The sequence below is a fragment of the Marmota monax genome, unplaced genomic scaffold, assembly GCF_021218885.2.
Source record: "Marmota monax isolate L192 unplaced genomic scaffold, Marmota_monax_Labrador192_F-V1.1 WCK01_AAM20220418_F8-fsc00005, whole genome shotgun sequence".
NCBI classification, from domain to species: Eukaryota; Metazoa; Chordata; class Mammalia; order Rodentia; family Sciuridae; genus Marmota; species Marmota monax.
In genome coordinates, this window is record NW_026692254.1 from 19,735,310 (window position 1) to 19,757,147 (window position 21,838).

Consider the following 21,838-nt stretch of genomic DNA (forward strand, 5'->3'; position numbering starts at 1 on the left):
ACTTTCATATTTTTCTGTGTTTGTGTATAGTTGTATTTTTAAATGTTCTATTGTGTACATTCATCACATTTGCAATAAGAAAAATGTGTCTAAAAATGGAACAATTATCAAGCAATCAACAATTTATGAGTTTGGAATTTACATATATGTTCTTTTAACATAAAACACTTGGAGTTAAGTGTTACTCTATGCAAATGTGGAGATACCTGCTAGTTGAATGGTACCTTAATACAGACCCCCTGGGGATTTGCTCTATTCTTGCCAGATGTAACTTTCATATTTTCCCTCCAGCCTGGATAGCACAGCAACTGATGGAACATATAGCACATAGCATCAACCAGATGACTTTGGAACTCTCTTGGCATCAGTGCTTATGGAAATATGTTTGAACTCCTCTTAACAAGGTTTGAGGAATCTTCCCACATTTCAGTGTGCATAATTGTAAGTTTTTAATTCTTGGCTTCAAGCACACAAGATTTGTCTGTCTTTCCTTTGCCCAACCAGTTTCCTGGTTCGGTCTTTACTTATTGCTATTTATCTCTATGAATGCTACTGCTTTGTTTATAGGATAGGTGACAAGACACAAACCAGGGTTTGGAAAGAGTGAGTGGGATGTGGCTGAATGTAAGTTGCCTTTTAAGAAATGTGCTTTAACTTCGATGTTTGCATCTGGCTTTTTGTAGCCTGGAGTCAGCTCATCTTATGCTGTGTGTGAATTCCAGTCGGGTGATTCATTCTGACATGGGAGTTCTTTGCTTCTTTTTCTCTGCAAAGATGTGAGAGAAAAGAGGGGAGAAGGGTCTCATTCCTTCTGATTTTTTTCTGAGCAATCTTTATTTTTTCCCATAGCTAGGGAAGAGATTTTCCGATGAGAAATACTACAGTTATGACATAACAATTCCATGTTTCACAACTCAATTCATTCTTCTTGTTGTTCTTTCTTTTTTTACCCTATTTCTCACAATTCAAAGTAAATTGTGAGATTACTAGTACAATTAAGTCTCTGGAAAGAGGAAAACTGCATATTATGGCCTTGATAACCCTTTGTGGAGAACAAGTTGCTCCTCTGCCACAAATTCCAATTTTAGATTTGGATTCAACAATAATAGTGAATAGAAGAAACACAGGAAAGCAGATATGTGTTTTAAAATCATCCAGGACCAGAAGTGTTTATCTAGAAACACTGGGCTCTGGCAAGATGTCTATCACAACCTCCTTGCATGTATTCTAGTTTGGGCAGAATGATCTGTTATCTAAGCACTTTTACAACCCTATTTTGGAAAGGTCTTCCTGGTCACACATACCTTAAACTAAAGAGGAAGGCAGCTGATTACATTAAAAAAACTGAAATAGATTCTTTAGAAAAATACAAATTATATTTATACCATTACTTGCAATGATAAATGAATTTGCCACATCTACTGGGATTCAGATTGACAGTTTCTTTGTTTAGTGGGGGCAATGCACATATTTTAGCATTCAGATAAAACAATGTTAAAAAATGTGAAAGTAAAATTGCCAATGTAGGTGATCTATCCAGAGGTTAAATATTTTGAATTAAAGAATTAGTATTTGTACACAGTCAGCACAAGAGTTAATAACCAGAATCAACAAGTGGGACTCACTCAAACTACAAAGTTTTTTTCTCAGCAAGAGAAACAATAAGAGAGGTAAATAGGGAGCCTACATCCTGGGAACAAATTTTTGCTCCTCACACTTCAGATAGAGCTCTAATATCCAGAGTATACAAAGAACTCAAAAAGTTAAACAATAAGATAACAAATAACCCAATCAATAAATGGGCCAAAGACCTGAACAGACACTTCTCAGAGGAGGACATACAATCAATCAACAAGTACATGAAAAAATGCTCACCATCTCTAGCAGTCAGAGAAATGCAAATCAAAACCACCCTAAGATACCATCTCACTCCAGTAAGATTGGCAGCCATTATGAAGTCAAACAACAACAAGTGCTGGCGAGGATGTGGGGAAAAGGGTACACTTGTACATTGCTGGTGGGACTGCAAATTGGTGCAGCCAATTTGGAAAGCAGTATGGAGATTTCTTGGAAAGCTGGGAATGGAACCACCATTTGACCCAGCTATTCCCCTTCTCGGTCTATTCCCTAAAGACCTAAAAAGAGCATGCTACAGGGACACTGCTACTTCGATGTTCATAGCAGGACAATTCACAATAGCAAGACTTTGGAACCAACCTAGATGCCCTTCAATAGACGAATGGATTAAAAAAAATGTGGCATTTATACACAATGGAGTATTACTCTGCATTAAAAAATGACAAAATCATATAGAATTTGCAGGGAAATGGATGGCATTAGAGCAGATTATGCTAAGTGAAGCTAGCCAATCCCTAAAAAACAAATGCCAAATGTCTTTGATATAAGGAGAGTAACTAAGAACAGAGTAGGGACGAAGAGCATGAGAAGAAGATTAACATTAAACTGGGATGAGAGGTGGGAGGGAAAGGGAGAGAGAAGGGAAATTGCATGGAAATGGAAGGAGACCCTCAGGGTTATACAAAATTACATACAAGAGGAAGTGAGGGGAAAGGGAAAAATAATACAAGGGGGAGAGATGAATAACAGTAGAGGGGGTAGAGAGAGAAGAGGGGAGGGGAGGGGAGGGGAGGGGAGGGGGGATAGTAGAGGATAGGAAAGGCAGCAGAATACAACAGACACTAGTATGGCAATATGTAAATCAATGGATGTGTAACTGATGTGATTCTGCAATCTGTATATGGGGTAAAAATGGGAGCTCATAATCCACTTGAATCAAAGTGTGAAATATGATATATCAAGAACTATGTAATGTTTTGAACAACCAACAATAAAAATTAAAAAAAGAATTAGTATTTGTACACAGTCTAATTTCAAGAAAGTAATGAACAGTAATGTGAATGTTTCATTCTTCATTTATATAGATGCTAAAGGAGATAAGTCATCATTGCAAATTTTTCACCCAGTAAGTTTTCTTTCTATTTCTAATACAGAACTCTGACACTCATACACTATTTCTACTTCTATTCCCATTGCCAGTGATTTAGAACATCACCATTTTTTAATAGTTCTCTGTTTGTCTTCTTGCCTCTAGTCAAAACTCTTCCAGCTACTTTTGTGACCATTAAACCTCCCCTTGTGCCTTAATTTAATCAGTGAATGAGACATTAATTGACAGTGACAGAAAACAACATAAAAGTGTCTAAATTTAAAAAAAAAAACTATTTTGAGCCAGGCAAATGGTGTATAAATGGTTAATGCAGATATGGCTCATAAGAACATTAAACAGGATGTAATTAGGACTATGCAACTCTTTTCATCTCTTGACCTTGATTAATTATGGTTACTTCTTAGAGTCTCATGATATGGTGATCAGATAGATTGAAAAAACCTGATGCAAAATTCCAATGTACTACTACTACTCCATTAGAAAAAAAAATAAAAAAGAAAGAAATCCTTAATTTTCCCAAACTGGAAAAAAAAAAACACTTGAGAAAGAAGGTTTAGCCCTGCTTAGATAATGTTCCATCCTTAATTCAGTGCTATATATCCAAGGGCAGTGGACCCTTTGAATAATTAAATTTGAGTCAATGCTACAATGCTATCAAATGTCTAGTACATGATAAAAACATGAAAAGGCACATAAAGGAACAATAGAATATGAGTAAAAAATAGCTAAAGTAACTGGCAATAACAATAATCTTGCAAATATTCCAGGTATTGCCATATAGTTTTAACTAAGTGTATTTAATATTTTTAAAGGTAATAATTTAGATAAAGAGTTGAATATCACAAAAAATAGATCAAGTAAAAATAGGAATTGCATTAAAATTCAATTGATTGATTTATCAACAGATTGAAGACAGCAAAATAAAGAATTAGTATACTGGATTTTAATTTAGAAGGGCATTAACAGAATTAAGAAAAACATAAACAAAAACAAATCTTAAAAATGATCTAGACTAAAATATTTAGTGGTTTCAGGAAATATATAATTTATTTATATTTAAAAATATAAAATATGTGAGTTAAAACCCCAGAAATAGAAATTTTTTTAAAGTCAGAATAAAGAGTTGAAGAAAAATGTATGAAAATATTCAATACTTATAAGAGAAAGTAAGCTACAAACTCCAAATTCCAGATGAATCCCTTGAAGATTATTTTTAAAGCTATGCTCAAGTTAATACTGCTAAAAATCAGCAGCAAAAGGAAATCATATAGGAATCCAATAAAAACAGATGATCTTCAAATGAAAAAGAACAAGATTGACAACTGACTTCTCAAAAGAAATAATGAAAGCCAGAAGGCTATAAAATTATATATTTAAAGTGCTGACAGAATATAAATGCAGAACAAGAATTCTACACTTAATGAAACTACAAAGATTAAAAGTATTTATTAACAAATGAGAGAAAGAGAAAAATCATGACCAGCAGACTATTATATATATATATATATATATATATATATATATATATACATATATATGAATGATATTCTGCATGTAGAAAGAAAAATATATTACATGTATGTTTTAGTCAGCTTTGCATTACTGTGACCAAAAGACCTGACAAGACCAACTTAGAACAGGAAAAGCTTATTTTAACTCATGGTTTTATAGGCTCAGTTCACCGTTGAGGGAACTCCTTTGTTTTGGGCCTGAAGTGAAACAGAACATCATGGCAGAATGGTGTGGTGGAAGGAAAAAGTTCAGGACATGGCATCTAGGAAGCAAAGAGAGAGCTCCACTACTCAGCAGGGACAAACATAAAACCCAAAGGCACACCCCCAGTGACCTACTACCTTCAGTGACACCCTATCTACTTACAGTTCCACCCAGTCAATTCCACTGATGAGTCCACTGACTGAGTTACAGCTCTCACAATCCAGTTGTTTTACCTTTGAATATTCTTGTATTGTCTCATAAGTGATTTTGGGGGGGACACCTCATATCTAAACCATAACAGCATGGAATCTGTCTGAGAAATGCAGAAGGAAACAAAGATGCAGCAGAAAAAACTGGTAAGAATCTGGGAAAACATAAATGATTAACATGTACATTAAACAACAATAATATAATCTGGATTTTAAAATATAACTTACTAAAATACTTGAACACAATGATGTAAAAGTCAGCAGGTAAGAAAAACAGATATAAAATATTTCAAGTTCTTTATATTGCCTTGTGTGAGGGTAATAAAAATTAATATTTAATTTTGAAAATCCAAGCATACCTGTTACATTATGGCAACTATATTTTTAAAATATTAAAAGGGCATTATTCCCAAGATAATAGAAAAACTAAAACCATAAAAACAATTACTCAAAGTAAAGATGAGAGTGCAGAAAAAAATGAATATAAAATTATTTAGATGATATTTAAAAACCTAACTATATTAGAATCTCATGTGACTTCTACCTTGACCACCTGGGGAAGGCAGTCTTTTCTAGGTTTCTCTACCCTAGAAATATCCTTTTCCTTTCAATACTCCATCTTTTGGAGAAGAATCTTAAAAGAAGTTGTGAAAATTCCTTATCTTTTGACTAACATTTATTCATGAGATAAAAATTTTGTGACTGTTTCAGCCTAGAATGGCACTTGTCTTTTTATTATATTATCAGTGCCTTAGAAAAGAACAAAAATTTTTATTTTAAATTTTGAAAAAGTACAATATATTGATATTTTCTGATTTGGTTTGCACTTGTTTGTGTTCTATCTAAAATATTTTGCCCAAGTCAAAGTCACAAAGGTTATCTCCTGTTTTCTCATAGAAGTTTTATAATTTTGTTTGTATTGATAGGTCTATGATACATTTAGAGTAAATTTTGCTTGTTGTATAAGATATTGGTCAAAGTTTATTGTTCTTCATGAAAATGTTCAAATTGACTAAATCCATTGGTTAATAAATTTTTTTTCCATGAAAGTATTTCCTCACCTTTGTTTTCTTTCTTTTTTAAAGCTACCTATGCAAAGGTCTGTTATTGAAACCTCTATTTTCTATTCTGTTCCATTGATCTACATTTCTATCTTTTCTCTAGTATCATCATTAAGATGGAAGTTGTTATGATATAGATAAGTGTCCCACAAAGATCCACGTGTTGAGAGTTTGGTGCTACTGAGAGGTGGTGGATCCTTGAGAGTTAGGGCTTAAAAGAAGGAAATTAAGCCATGGGGAGGGGATATTGAGACCCTGGTCCCCTCCTGTCTCTCTTTTGTTTTATTTCTTGACTACCACAAGGTGGGCATTTCCTTCTGCCATGTGGGGCTACTATGATGTGTGGCATCATTGCATCCCAAAGCAACAGGCCAAACTGACCATGGATTCAAACCTTCAAAACTGTGTGCCAAAATATTTCCTCTTTAGAAGTTGATTATCTAAGATATTTTGTTATGGCAATGGAAAGTTGACTAAGGCAGAGGCTTACCTCATTGGTTGGAAATCTTTAATATTTTGTAATGTAAGTATTTTATCCTATATATTACTTCTAACAGATTGATATGGTAGTGCTTCATACTCATTCAATTAAAAATATTTTCTGATTTTTTATATTGACTTCCTTATGGAAGTATGTTATGAAATATGTTATATAAATTTCAAATATTTGGAAATCTTTTATATATTTTTCTGCTATTGATGTCTAGTTTAATTATTATAGACAGAGAACAGATTTTTGTATGATTCTTAAATTTCTTTTATACTATTCTTTAAAATCATTTAATTTAAATTTTGAGATTTATTTTTCACCCCAGTATAAGATCCCTCTTGTTTATGTCTCAAATGTTTTTTAAAAAAACATGTGTTCTTCTATTTTTAGGTGTAGAGTTTATAATTTCAGTGGAGTCAGCTAATACTGTTGTTGAGTTAGTCTACATTTTTTATTACAAGGCAAATGTGTTAATGTCTCCAAGAATAATTTCAGATTCTCTATTTGAGACTACCAGTTTTTGCTTCACATATTTTCAAGTTCTATTAGCATCCTACACAGAATGAAAGGACAATTTAACCATCCAAAGAAGAACAAAACATCACAGGGTGTATAGTAGAAAAATTGGTGTTACCCAAAGAGAAGTTTGGTCTTTGTCGCGGCTCCTGGAAGATAACTTCCAAAACCCTTGGAATTTTCCCAATGAGAGTTAATCATGGAAATCCCTGCAGACCATGTGGCATATCAATCAATCAATCATGCCCACATAATTTTGGGCACTGAAGTTCAGATGAACTTTACTCACTAAACTGATGTTATACCTGGATATATCCCATCTTACTGCCAGGAAGGCAATGTATTCAGAGGATAAAAAAAACTACATTTGAGATGCTTCTGGTCTCTGCCCTGTATAATTTTTCTTGACTGATTTAATGTATCCTCTCCTAGTAATTAACTACTTCTATGAATATACTAGTTTTCAGTGAGTTCTGGGAGTCTTCCTATGAATTGTCAAGATTGGGATGGTTATGGAAAACACTGAAATGTTATATGGTGTCAGAAGAAGGTGGTCTTGTGTCCATTCTTACCTCTAACTCTAATTAGTGCTTGCAGTTGGAACTGGAAGTCCTGTGAGAACTTGGCCATCCAGAAGACTGTGCCCTCAACATCAGTCTGATGGCATAGGGTCTCATCATCAACCTAACAAAGGGTCAGGACTCCTTGCTGGCCATGATGTTTATGAGGAACATACCACATTAGACTATAAATAAGGGAGATTTTAGTAACTAGACAACTGTTAAACTCATATCACTATTATAAAACTAGGGAGATATTGTTCATAATGATATTTTATATTTATTTTATAACAAATGCGGAGTATTATGCAGAATATTATGAAGTTAGTTTCCAAAATGCTGTAACAATTTAAATTAATAATAATTAATAAATCTCTTGATTTCACCACATTCTTTTTATTACTTTATATTGGCTCATACTCATCATTCATAATAAGAATTAAGTAGTAAATTAATTTTTGATTTATCACTTTAAGCACTGTTTCAACTTTATTGACTATCTTTATGTCTTCTATAGGCAATCTGTTTACATGCCTTTCCAATTTTTATATTGGATAAACAGTAGAGTGATATTTTTCTGATTGACCTTAAAAGCTATTTAAATATTAAGTATGTCACATTTTTATTGTCAAAATCACTATAATTTCTAGGTTACTTCTTTGTCTTTTAGCACCTTGTTTTATAAAATAAAGAAGTATAGGAAAGAATTTATATTGTTGAACATTTTTTAATTATCATTTAGAACTTCTTTGACACAGATTTTAATAATATACACTAAATAAAATAGTTTAAAAATAAAACACATGGTTATTTGCAAAAAAATGATAATTCTAGTCATGCTTTTTTAACTGGGAAAAACCTACATGCTTTCACTCAATGTAATAGTTTTATATAATATTTTTTAATGTTTCCAATGAAATAATAATATTGAGTAGCTTTTTAAAAAATTTATTTGTTTTAATTATTAGTTAGACATGACAGTAGAATGCATTTATGCACTTTGATATATCATACATAGATGGAATATAATTTCTCATTTTTCTGGGTGTACATGTTGTAGAATCACATTAGTCATGCAGTCATATATATATGTAAAGCAATAATGTCTGCTTCATTCTACTGTCTTTCCTATCCCCACATCCCCTTCTCTCCTCTCCCTTCACTTTCCTTTACCTAATCTAAGGTAATGCTGTTCTTCTCTAGTGCCCCTACTGCCTTATTGTGCAATAGCATCTGCATATTAGAGAAAAAATTTGGCATTTGGTTTTTTGGGATTGGCTTATTTCACTTAGCATGATATTCTCCAACTCCTTTTACTGGCAAATGTCATAATTTCACTCTTTTTTAAAGCTGAGTAATATTCCATTGAGTATATATACCACATTTTCTTTATCCATTCATGTTTTGAAGGACATCTAGGTTAACTCCATAGTTCAGCTATTGTGAATTGAGCTGCTATAAATATTGACTTGTCTGCATTACTGTAGTATGGTGAATTTAAGTTCTTTGGGTATAAATTGAGGAGTGGCTTTTGAAAGTATATTTTTAATTGTTTTGGATAATGTTTATAATAAAATGATATGTGAGAAATATTACTAAAACTTGTAATTCTAGATATATAATAGGAAATGTCAATATGTCTAAATAAATGTCATACTAAATAAGAGTAAATGAATCCGAATTTTACCTGCATTCTCCATGTCATTAGAATATTAAGCTTATTTTGCTTTTTTTTTTTTCCTAAAGAATACATCTCACTGTAAGTGTGCAAAATCAGCTAGGAAATAAGAGCCCAGGACATAATATTAAATGACACGCCATAAAATGATTCCTATTTGGTGACCAAATGAATTTAAAATCAACTAAATTATGTCAATTTTTGTGTTAAAGAGAATAATGACCAACAAAGATATCCATAAAAATGTTCATTTACATGGCAGAAGAATTTTGCAGAAGGAATTACATTTGTGGAGCTTAGTTCAGGAAGATTTCCTTATATTATCCATGTGGTCTCAAGGTGTTATGGCTTGAATATGAGGTGTCCCCCAAAGGTTTACTGTGAGACAGTGCAAGAAGGTTTGGAGGAGAAGTGATTGAGTTCTAGCCTTTAAACTGATCAGTAAGAATAATAGGGATCCAACATGGCGGCGAGAGGGGAGGCAGCGCTTTCAGTACCTCCTCAACAAAGGGGTCAGAGAGACGCATGGATACGCTTAGATATGACCTGCTGAGAAACTCCTAGCAAAATTCCACTAAAGAGAGACCGGCCGGGAATTGGAAGGATTTTTGGAGGTGACAGTCTGCGCTAGACGAGTGAATCCCTGCCACGCAGCACAGAGGTCCAGACCTGCCAGCCGCTGCCCGCGCGACTCGGCGACTGTCGGCTGCCTGCACGCGGCCCCCGCGTCAGGGCGGATAGCCTCCAAGGCGCAGCGCAGCAGGAGCGGTGCAGGGACTCTAGGAAGAGGTCTCTCGCCAAGCCTTCATGAAATAGCGAACCGGGAGCTGAAACCAACCAGAGACAGACCAGTCCCACCCCTCCCTTCGGACACTCTGGCAAGGAGCCCGGGGCCCGCCATAGCAGAGTGGTGACATCACCAGAGTTCCGCCGACAGAATTCCTTCCCAGCGGAATCCACATTAGCAGGTGTGTGACTCCCACCCCCTCCAGATACAAGCAGCCAGGAAACCACCGGGGGCGTGTCTGTAGGGAAGCAGAGGGGATTCCAGATCCACACCTCCCCTTAACACCAGCGGCGACACCCAAGATCTTAGCCGCCAGTTTCTGGGGGTGTGCCCACCAAAGGGGTCCGGAAAAATTAAACTGTTGGTTCCCAGATCACCCCACCACAGCACTGGGGCTTAATTGAATGACAGAGAGGGTGTTCATCGTTCGGGATATAGGACACGCGGTGGGGCTGCAAGTGTAATCAGATCCTTGGGGAACCGCCTCTGGTGAACAGGACCTGGCTGGCTGGCTGGGAGGAGGAACAGGGGGAGGGGCCGGATAAGTGAAAGGGCTCTGGACTAACAGGATTGAGAGACTCCCAGGAGCCACCGTACAGGGATTTCTGTCAGCACATAGAGGGCAGAAGCTCAGCTCAGAGGGCACAGCTCCGCCTACTGGAAGAGAAGAAAATGGGATTCAGCCATAGAACAGGGGATGCCAGCATGGCAGAGATCTGATGTCATCGGAGAGCGGCCGAGGAGAAAACTTCATCGGTGCTAGCGGCGACGGACACAGTTGGTCCCCTGGTAGGGAGGGTGAGTCACAGATACCCGAGTCTCTCTCGCTTTGTCATCGAGCCAGAGGCGAGGAGAGGGGCCGCCGCCCGCGCCCGCAAGGTAGGAAGACCTGCGACCAACCTGCAGATCAGGCCCAGTGGTCTGCAGGCGTGGTAAGAGGGGCAGGGCAGAGCCACCGCCCGCGCCGGCAAGGTAAGCAGACCTGCGACAGACCTGTGGATCAGGCCCAGCGGCCTGCCAGCGTGGTACACACTTCACCCCAACTGGAGTAGGGGCAGAGCAGAGCCTTAGCCCGCGCCCAGATCAGGCCCAGCGGCTCGCCTGTGTGGTGGTCAAGTGACCCCAATTGGAGTGGGGTCGGAGCGGAACTGACACCCTTGCCCACAAGGTGGGCAGACCTGCGACCAACCTGCAGATCAGGCCTAGCGGTCCCCGGGCGTGGTAGGAGGGGCAGGGCAGAGCCTTCGCCCCCACCTGCAAGGTAGGCAGACCTGCAACCGACCAGCGGATCAGGCCCAGGGGTCCGCGGGCGTGGTAGACACCTCACACCAATTGGAGGAGGGGCAGAGCAGAGCCCTTGCCCGCACCTGCAAGGGAGAATTTTCAACTATACAAGAGCAATATAAATATATAGGGGGGAAAAAATTTCAAAAACACAACAGTTTCACCAAGAAGAAAGAAACGCAAGCAGTATGAAAAGACAAGGAAAGAAAGGACTACAAGCAATGCAGGTCAGCTCAACTTTAGAAGAGGTAACAGCTGCAGCAGATGGAATATCAGATAAAGAATTCAGGATATATATGCTTCAGATGATCTGGAGTATCAAGGAAGACATTAGACAGCAAAATCAGACAATGAAAGATCACTTCGACAAGGAATTACACAAACAAATCCAGGAAGCAAAGGATCAACTATACAGGGAGATAGAGGTTATAAAAAACAAACAAACAGAAATCCTAGAAATGCAGGAAGCAATAAACCAACTTAAAAACTCAATTGAGAGTACTACCAGTAGAGTAGAACACTTAGAAGATAGAACATCAGACAATGAAGACAAAGTATTTCAACTTGAAAAGAACATAGACAGCTCAGCAAGACTGTTAAGAAACCATGAGCAGAACATCCAAGAAATATGGGATAACATTAAGAGACCAAACTTAAGAGTCATTGGGATACAGGAAGGTATAGAACTCCATACCAAAGGAATGAGCAATTTATTCAATGAAATAATACGAGAAAACTTCCCAGACTTGAAGAATGAGACAGAATCCCAAATTCTAGAAGCCTACAGGACGCCGAATGTGCAAAATTATAAGAGATCCACACCTAGACACATTATAATGAAGATGCCCAACATACAGAATAAGGAGAGAATTTTAAAAGCTACAAGAGAAAGGAATCAGATTACATTTAGGGGCAAGCCAATCAGGATAACAGCTGATCTTTCAACACAGACTCTGAAAGCTAGAAGATCCTGGAATAACATATTTCAAACACTGAAAGAAAATGGGTTCCAACCAAGAATTGTGTATCCAGCGAAATTAAGCTTCAGGATGGAAGATGAAATTAAAACCTTCCACGACAAACAAAAGTTAAAAGAATATGCAGCTAGAAAACCATCTCTTCAAAACATCCTCAGCAAAACATTACAGGAAGAGGAAATGGAAAATAACAATGAAAACCAACAGTGGGAGGTAGGACAGTAAAGGGGGGGAATAATCAAAGAGGAAAACAAACCATGTTTAGTAACATAAATAAACAAATATGGCTGGAACAACAACCCATATCTCAATAATAACCCTAAATGTTAATGGCTTAAACTCACCAATTAAGAGACACAGGCTAGTAGAATGGATCTCAAAACAAGACCCAACAATATGCTGCCTACAGGAGACGCATTTGATAGGAAAAGACATACATAGGCTGAAGGTGAAAGGTTGGGAAAAATCATATCACTCATATGGACTTCGGAAACAAGCAGGAGTGTCCATACTCATATCAAATAAAATAGATTTCAAGCCAAAGTTAATCAAAAGGGATAAAGAGGGACACTACATACTGCTTAAGGGAACCATACACCAACAAGACATAACAATCATAAATATATATGCCCCAAACAATGGTGCAGCTATGTTCATCAAACAAACTCTTCTCAAGTTCAAGAGTCTAATAGACCACCATACAATAATCATGGGAGACTTCAACACACCTCTCTCGCCACTGGACAGATCTTCCAAACAAAAGTTGAATAAGGAAACTATAGAACTCAATAACACAATTAATAACCTAGACTTAATTGACATATATAGAATATACCACCCAACATCAAGCAGTTACACTTTTTTCTCAGCAGCACATGGATCCTTCTCAAAAATAGATCATATATTATGTCACAGGACAACGCTTAGACAATATAAAGGAGTAGAGATAATACCATGCATCCTATCTGATCATAATGGAATGAAACTGAAAATCAATGATAAAAGAAGGAAGGAAAAAGCATACATCACTTGGAGAATGAACAATAGGTTACTGAATGATCAATGGGTTATAGAACACATCAAGGAGGAAATTAAAAAATTCTTAGAGATTAATGAAAACACAGACACAACATATCGGAATCTATGGGACACATTGAAAGCAGTTCTAAGAGGAAAATTCATTGCTTGGAGTTCATTCCTTAAAAAAAGAAAAAACCAACAAATAAATGATCTCATGCTTCATCTCAAAATCCTAGAAAAAGAAGAGCAAAACAACAGCAAAAGAAGTAGAAGGCAAGAAATAATTAAAATCAGAGCTGAAATTAATGAAATTGAAACAAAAGAAACAATTGAAAAAATTGACAAAACTAAAAGTTGGTTCTTTGAAAAAATAAACAAAATCGACAGACCCTTAGCCATGCTAGCGAAGAGAAGAAGAGAGAGAACTCAAATTACTAGCATACGGGATGAAAAAGGCAATATCACAACAGACACTTCAGAAATACAGAAGATAATCAAAAATTATTTTGAATCCTTATACTCCAATAAATTAGAAGATAGTGAAGGCATCGATAAATTTCTGAAGTCATATGATCTGCCCAGATTGAGTCAGGAGGATATAGACAACCTAAACAGACCAATATCAATTGAGGAAATAGAAGAAACCATCAAAAGACTACCAACTAAGAAAAGCCCAGGACCGGATGGGTATACAGCAGAATTTTACAAAACCTTTAAAGAGGAACTAATACCAATACTTTTCAAGCTACTTCAGGAAATAGAAAAAGAGGGAGAACTTCCAAATTCATTCTACGAGGCCAACATAACCCTGATACCTAAACCAGACAAAGACACTTCAAAGAAAGAAAACTTCAGACCAATATCTCTAATGAACCTAGATGCAAAAATCCTCAATAAAATTCTGGCGAATCGGATACAAAAACATATCAAAAAAATTGTGCACCATGATCAAGTAGGATTCATCCCTGGGATGCAAGGCTGGTTCAATATACGGAAATCAATAAATGTTATTCACCACATCAATAGACTTAAAAATAAGAACCATATGATCATCTCGATAGATGCGGAAAAAGCATTCGACAAAGTACAGCATCCCTTTATGTTCAAAACTCTAGAAAAACTAGGGATAACAGGAACATACCTCAATATTGTAAAAGCAATCTATGCTAAGCCTCAGGCTAGCATCATTCTGAATGGAGAAAAATTGAAGGCATTCCCTCTAAAATCTGGAACAAGACAGGGATGCCCTCTCTCACCACTTCTGTTCAACATAGTTCTCGAAACACTGGCCACAGCAATTAGACAGACAAAAGAAATTAAAGGCATAAAAATAGGAAAAGAAGAACTTAAATTATCACTATTTGCAGATGATATGATTCTATACCTAGCAGACCCAAAAGGCTCTACAAAGAAACTATTAGAGCTAATAAATGAATTCAGCAAAGTGGCAGGATATAAAATCAACACGCATAAATCAAAGGCATTCCTGTATATCAGCGACAAATCCTCTGAAATGGAAATGAGGACAACCACTCCATTCACAATATCTTCAAAAAAAATAAAATACTTGGGAATCAACCTAACAAAAGAGGTGAAAGACTTATACAATGAAAACTACAGAACCCTAAAGAGAGAAATAGAAGAAGATCTTAGAAGATGGAAAAATATACCCTGTTCATGGATAGGCAGAACTAACATCATCAAAATGGCGATATTACCAAAAGTTCTCTATAGGTTTAATGCAATGCCAATCAAAATCCCAACGGCATTTCTTGTAGAAATAGAGAAAGCAATCATGAAATTCATATGGAAAAATAAAAGACCCAGAATAGCAAAAACAATGCTAAGCAGGAAGTGTGAATCAGGCGGTATAGCGATACCAGACTTCAAACTATACTACAGAGCAATAGTAACTAAAACAGCATGGTACTGGTACCAAAACAGGCGGGTGGACCAATGGTACAGAATAGAGGACACAGAAACCAATCCACAAAACTACAACTACCTTATATTTGATAAAGGGGCTAAAAGCATGCAATGGAGGAAGGATAGCATCTTCAACAAATGGTGCTGGGAAAACTGGAAATCCATATGCAACAAAATGAAACTGAATCCCTTTCTCTCGCCATGCACAAAAGTGAATTCAAAATGGATCAAGGAGCTTGATATCAAATCAGAGACACGCCATCTGATAGAAGAAAAAGTTGGCTACGATCTACATACTGTGGGGTCGGGCTCCAAATTCCTCAATAGGACACCCATAGCACAAAAGTTAATAACTAGAATCAACAAATGGGACTTACTCAAACTAAAAAGTTTTTTCTCAGCTAAAGAAACAATAAGAGAGGTAAATAGAGAGCCTACATCCTGGGAACAAATCTTTACTCCTCACACTTCAGACAGAGCCCTAATATCCAGAGTATACAAAGAACTCCAAAAATTAGACAATAAGATAACTAACAACCCAATCAACAAATGGGCCAAGGACCTGAACAGACACTTCTCAGAGGAGGACATACAGTCAATCAACAAGTACATGAAAAAATGCTCACCATCTCTAGCAGTCAGAGAAATGCAAATCAAAACCACCCTAAGATACCATCTCACTCCAGTAAAATTGGCAGCCATTATGAAGTCAAACAACAACAAGTGCTGGCGAGGATGTGGGGAAAAGGGTACACTTGTACATTGCTGGTGGGACTGCAAATTGGTGCAGCCAATTTGGAAAGCAGTATGGAGATTTCTTGGAAAGCTGGGAATGGAGCCACCATTTGACCCAGCTATTCCCCTTCTTGGTCTATTCCCTAAAGACCTAAAAAGAGCATGCTACAGGGACACTGCTACATCGATGTTCATAGCAGCTCAATTCACAATAGCAAGACTTTGGAACCAACCCAGATGCCCTTCAATAGACGAATGGATTAAAAAAATGTGGCATTTATACACAATGGAGTATTACTCTGCATTAAAAAATGACAAAATCATAGAATTTGCAGGGAAATGGATGGCACTAGAGCAGATTATGCTAAGTGAAGCTAGCCAATCCCTAAAAAGCAAATGCCAAATGTCTCCTTTGATATAAGGAGAGTAACTAAGAACAGAGTAGGGACAAAGAGCATGAGAAGAAGATTAACATTAAACAGAGATGAGAGGTGGGAGGGAAAGGGAGAGAAAAGGGAAATTGCATGGAAATGGAAGGAGACCCTCAGGGTTATACAAAAGAACATACAAGAGGAAATGAGGGGAAAGGGAAAAATAATACAAGGGGGAGAAATGAAGGTCAATAGAGGGGGTAGAGAGAGAAGAGGGATGGGGAGGGGAGGGGAGGGGGGATAGTAGAGGATAGGAAAGGTAGCAGAACATGACAGTCACTAGTATGGCAATATGTAAATCAATGGATGTGTAATTGATGTGATTCTGCAATCTATATATGGGCTAAAAATGGGAGTTCATAACCCACTTGAAGCAAAGTGTGAAAGATGATATATCAAGAACTATGTAATGTTTAGAACAACCAACAATAAAAAAAATAAAAATAAAAAAAAAATAAATAAATAAAAAAATAAACTGATCAGTAAATTAATCCCCAATGGGATTAATTGAGTGGTAACTGGAAGCAGGTGGGGTATGGCCGGAGGAAGTGGTTCATTGTGAGCATGGTTTGGGGGCATATATTTGTATCTGGAAAGTGGAAACCTCTCTATGCTTTCTGATCCTCATGTCAACTACTTCCCTCTGCCACACACTCTTCTGCCAATATGTTCTGCCTCACCTTGAACCCTGAGGAGTGGATATGGTTGTCTATAGACTCTGAATCCATGAGCCCCTAAATAAATTTCTCTTCCTCTATAGTTGTTCTGTTTGAGTCCTTTTAGTCACAGCATTGAAAAAGCTGATGAAAACATAAGGTCATCACATGGGTTTTTAATAAAAGAGAGAAGCACAAGCCAGTCAAAATATGGAAGATAAAAAGAGACAAGAGAGATTCAAACTGGGAGGAACTTGACCTCATTTGCTGGCTTTAAAGATGACTGTGATCCAAAGACTGTGCAAAGGGCTCTGAGCTGATAGCCAACCAGGAAAGGAGGACCTCAGTCCTGTAGTCTCAAAGAATCTGAATTCTGTCAAACACCTGAATGAGGAAGGAAAGAGAATTTCCCTCAGAGCCCAGAGCCCAGAATAAAGAAATCCCTGCTGACACCTGAATTGGGCTGAGGAGACCCATGTCCTGCTTCTAAACTATAGCATCCTATGATAGTATATTTACATTGTTTAACCTATTTATTTCTGGTAATATTTTTAATGGAACACTAGTACAAATGCCTACTAAATGTGAGGTTGGAGAGACACATAAAATATGCCCTGGTATAAGTATGCAATATTATATTCCAAGTAAAATTCAATATTCAAATTTTTATGAAAAGCCAGTGAAAAGTAATTCTGCCTAGGGGGTTCAGGAAAGGCATCAGAGGATGTTTGATATCATCATGTCACAGTCACTGCCAACCCTCAAGAACTGGATTTCATATTTATTTAAATCATACCCAGTAATGTTTGTTATCTACACACTGATATGCAATCTAACTTCAAGAGCAGGGAGAGTAGACTTCCTGAAAGCTACACACTCTAGAGAAAAACTTCCCTGACTACAAGGAAAGGCATTTTTAATTGGATAATTCTGATTCCCAACTCACATGTCAACAATACCAAGTACATGGTCTCTACCTGGACAGATTTTAAAAATCCCTTATGTTCTGCTTGCAAAAAAAAAAAAAAAAAAATCTTTAAAATGTAATTGAAATTATATTGTATTATTTTTAGATTAGTAAACTATTTCTGGAGCATAAAGTGAAATTTTAATTTTATATTATTATTTTTTTAAATCAATAAACTATTTCTGAATCATTTTCAGGTTTTCAGAAAAATTGTTCAGAAAGAACAGAAGCTTCTCATATAGCCCTTCACCTACACAAGTTTCCTGTATAATGTATATCTTGCATTTTGTGCTACATTTGTGAACACTGATGAATTGATATTAATACAATATTATTAAAGTCCAAGTTTTCATTAGGTTTCACTCTTTGTGCTCTATAATCTATAGATTTTCACAAATGTATAATGACAAGTATCCACGATGACAGAATGATATGAAATAGGTTTACCACCATGAATACCTTCTGTGTTCCATCTATTCTTTCTTCCCACCCTCCCTACTCCAAACCCCTGAGCACCACTGATATTTCCTGCTTCCATAGTTTGACCTTTTCCAGAATGTTAGGTATTTGGTATCATGCAGTATGCAGTTTCAGATGGGCTTCTTTTACTGAACATTATATTCACAAATTTCTCTACATCTTTGTAGACTGGATAGTTCATTTTCTTTTATCACAGAATAAATACATTCTAAGGATGTACCACAATTTGTTTGTCCATTAGCCACTAAAAACAAATTTAGTCGCCTCTAAGTTTGGGCAATTATGCAAAAAAAAAAAAAAACTCACATAAACACTTAAATGCTGGTTTTTACAGAAATGTAAGGTTTTTTTTTTTTTTTTTACCTTATTTGAGTAGATGTCAGAGAGCATGATTGCTGGATCATATAGTAACATGTTTAATTTTGTAAGAAGTTGCAAAAATTTAAAATAATATAAGCTGCCTCTATTATTTTAAATTTTTACCAGTCAGCAATGAATGAGTTTCTGTTGCTTCTCATCTTCCTCAACAATAGATATCCTCAGTGTTACGGATTTTATCCATTCAAATAGGTATATATTGGCATCTCACTCTTCTTTCAATTTGCAATTTCCTAATAAAATTTGATGTTAACCATTGTTTCATATGCTTATTTGCCATTGATACACCTGCATATCTCTACATCTTTGTGAGATGTCTGTTAAGGTGTTTGCCTATTTAAAAAACTGAGCTATCTATTTTTAATGGTGAGTTTAAGAGTTCTACGAATATTTTGGATACAAATCTATCCTTGGATATATTTTGCAATGACTTTCCCAATCAATCTATCAGTTTCCCTGTGCTTCTCATAATGGTGTCTTTGCAAAGCAGAAATTTTAAATTTTAACTATGTCCTCCAATGTACCAAATTTTCTGTCATGAATTGTGCTTTGGGTGTTGTATGAAAAAAAATCATCATCAAATTTAAGATTCTTTGGTCTTTTGTATGTTATATGTTATTTTCTAGGAGTTTTATTGTTTTGCATTTTATATTTGGGTCTACTCTTGTGAAAGTATGAGGTTTATATCTAAATTAACATTTTTGCATGTGGCTGTCCAGTTGTTTTAACATCATTTATTGAAATGACTGCTCTTTCTCTTTAGAATTGCGTTGACTCCTGTATCAAAGATCATTTGACTGTATTTGTGAGGACCTCTTTCTGACTTTCTCTGTTGTGTCCACTGAACAAGTGCATATGTTCTTTCTCAAATACAATAAGGTCTTGACTATTATAATTCCATACTAAGAAGTCAAGTAGTATCAGTCTTTCAACTTTGCTCTTCTATTCCACTGGTGCTGCTGGGTAGTTCAAATCATTTGCCTCATCTTTTAAACTTTAGAACTAGTTTGCTTGATATCTAGGGAAAAAGAAAGAAATTTACTGGGATTTTGAGTGAGAGCATATTGAATTATAGATTAAGTCAGGAAGAAGGGATTTCTTAACTATATTAAATCTTCCTTTTCATGAACATGAAATATCTATTTAGATGCTTGAGTTCTTTCATAGGGCTTTCAGTTTTGCTTTTTTTTTTCTTTGTACTGGGGAATGAACTCAGGGGCACTCGACCACTGAGCCACATCCATAGCCCTATTTTGTAATTTATTTAGAGACAGGGTCTCACTGAGTTGCTTAGTGCCTAGCTTTTGCTGAGGCTGGCTTTGTACTTGCCATCCACCTGCCTCAGCCTCCCAAACCACTGGGATTACAGGCGTGTGTCACCGAACCCAGCTTCAATTTTCTTTATATAGATTTTGTACATAGTTTTTTATATTTATGTATATGTGTTTCTTTTTTTATTACTAATGCATTGTATTTAATTTTAAATTCAAATTTTTATTATTGGTACATAGAAAATCATAATAGTTGTGTTGAAATTCACTTTTAACTTATCCATAGTACACCTAGAGAACTAAAGAAAAAATTGTATGTCTCAAGTGTACCAATGAAGGATCTGAGAACAGAACTCATGATTTCTGTCATCATTTCCATTGGCCATCTATCTAAACCATATACATTCCCTTGGTGTGTTAATGTTCAATACCTGGAAAAAATTTCCATAGCTGACCTCAAAATTTTGATGGCTATTAGCACAAACCATCATATGAACATTAACATCATCTAATAAAATGTAATTGTTTCAAAGGAGACACTTTTTTCATGGTCCATAAGATTTTTGCTGAGATTAAGATAGACCCCATGGTCTCAGTTAAAATCACCCAATCTGAACCAGTTGTGTACCACAGGCCTTGGAACTGAAGTCAATAAACTGACAGTATTTGAAGAGTGCAGTCTCATCATTGGCATATTTAGCCAAAGTGGGATTTATTTCTCCAATCCACAGGTGTCTGCATCAAGCAATATGTTCATTTTTCTTATCTGTGTCCTTTCACTAGTGAGAGAGAGAAAAAAACAAAAAAACTCAGTCAATACTAAACCTGAACATCTCCTTAATAAATGGCAACCACAAAGCCTTTGGCACTCATTTGCCAGAAAGTGTAATCTGTAAAGTTAGTGAGCAAATTCTTCCAAATACTTGGCAATGTGAGTCCTTATAGGCACACTGTGAAGTGTAGTTTTAGGAGGAACAAACAATTCTGTACAATGTATTCAGCTCTTCAAAACAAAGTATGTGGAAAAAAGTTATAAAATTTTCAAAACTTCTTTGCATTTAGGCCTCCACTGCACAACAGAGTTCTCAGAATAAATGGTAAACTCTTATGTATTAAGGCAGGAGGTAATGAAGTCTTTCCTGAGCTCTATGATGATCCTGCACATCTCTGATTACTCTCACTCATACTGATTCCCACTAACTAGAGTTTCTTGCATTTAAGAGTCTCAGGAAAACCTCCCAATTATGGGTCTAGAGAATCCAGTGCTTAGTTGAAGGAGGCACATTTTTTTCTGATTTTATTTATTTGTTAATTTAACAGTAATAATGTTAGATAAATTAATTTTATATACTTCTAGCCTATATCAGATCTTCTCAGTCATTTCTGTTTACAACAATATGTTGAATATCTAATATGTACAATGAGGGATGGGTTCCAGGACTCCAAGCAGATATGAAAACATGCAGATACTCATATAGTATGCAATAGTATGTGTATATAACCTACCCACCTCCTTCTGTTACACTCTGAAATATCTCTAGATACCTAACACAGAGAAAATGCTATGCAAATAGCTGTTATAATGTATTGCTGGAGAAATAATGACAAGAAAAAAATCTGTTCATATTCCATACAGATATGTATGGGGTTATTTTGTCCAAATATCTTTAATTCTTGGTTAGTTGAATCCACAAATGTGGAATCCATGGATAAGGAAGGTTAACTGTA